Raw genomic sequence first — 1,483 nt, 5'->3', positions numbered from 1 at the left:
ATACTTTGGACATGTTGCCAGGAGGGACGGGTCCTTGGAGAGGGACATCATCCTTGGGAGGGTGGAGGGGCAGCGCAGGAGGGGAAGACCCTCTATGAGTTGGATTGATTCGGTGACTGGCCTAATCGGGATGGGTGTGTCAGAGGCAGTGCGGTTGGCGCAGGATAGAGCAGGGTTTAGGGCTGTTGTGCATAGGGTCGCTATGAGTCGTAAACGACTCAACGGCACATAACAACAACAACAACAATGCCATCCTTATTATCTCTGATATACTTGAGACCATTGTTACATTCACTGTGTCAATCCAGTGTATTAAGGGTTGTCTTCTCTTTCACAGATCTTCCACCATTCCAAGTATGAAATGCTTTTCCAAGCACCAACCCTTTCTAACAACACGCACAAAATGTGTGACGTGAAGTGTCACCATCCTTACCTCCAAGGAATACCCTGGTTGCACTTTCTCCAAGATGTATTTGTTTGTTCTTTTGGAAGTCTATGTGATATTCAACACTCTTCTCCATCACTACAATTCAAACGTATTGAGTTGTACCATCCTTAGTCATTGTCCAATTTTCAGATGCAAAAGAAGTAAGTGACAAGACTTATTTGAGTTGTGTGATTTGAATCAGGTACATCTTGGACTTTAAACTGGCATCATTACTCCTTAATACCTTGAGGAAGTCCTTGACAGTAGATTTATCCAGTGCAATATGTCTTTTGATTATTTAACTACGGATGCTAAGGGTGTTGAGTATGGATTCAAGATGAAATCTTTGACAACTTCAATCTTTTCTTCATCTATCGTGATATTGCTTATTGGCCCAATGGTAAGGATTTAAGGTTTTTTGGTGCTGAAATATAATCCATATCTCAACAGCAGTTACTTTTATTATCTGATGCTTACTTGATATTGTTGTGGTTGTTGTTATGTGCCATCGAGTCACTTGCGACTCATAGCGACCCTATGTACAACAGCCCTAAACTCTTCTCCGTCCTGTGCCATCACGCTGTCTCTGACATTCCCATCCCATTACCCCAGACACTGAATCAATCCACTTCATAGAGGGCTTTCCCCTCCTGAGCCATCCCTCCACCCTCCCAAGCATGATGTCCCTCTCCAAGAACCAGTCTCTCCTTACAATGTGTCCAAAGTATGTCAGATGAAGCCTCAGAATCCTTACCTCCAAGGAGCCACCTGGTTTAACCCTTTCCAAGATGAATCTGTTTGTTTTCCTAGCAGTCCATGGTACCCTCAGTACTCTTCTCCAGCATGACAGCTCAAAGGCATCAATTCTTCTTCTATCCTTCTACTCATTGTCCAACTCTCTGATGCATAACAAGTGATTGCAAAGATCATGGCCTGTGTCAGATACACCTTAGTCTCCAGAGAGATACCGTTGCTCTTCAGTGCTTTGGAGAGGTCCCTAACAGCAGACTTTCCCATGGAAATACGTCTTTTAATTTCCTGGCTACTGGTGCTGAA

The sequence above is a fragment of the Elephantulus edwardii genome, unplaced genomic scaffold (assembly GCF_000299155.1).
Source record: "Elephantulus edwardii isolate Elephantulus edwardi_28Jun2011 unplaced genomic scaffold, EleEdw1.0 scaffold00134, whole genome shotgun sequence".
In the NCBI taxonomy this organism is placed as follows: domain Eukaryota; kingdom Metazoa; phylum Chordata; class Mammalia; order Macroscelidea; family Macroscelididae; genus Elephantulus; species Elephantulus edwardii.
This window is presented reverse-complemented; position numbering follows the sequence as displayed.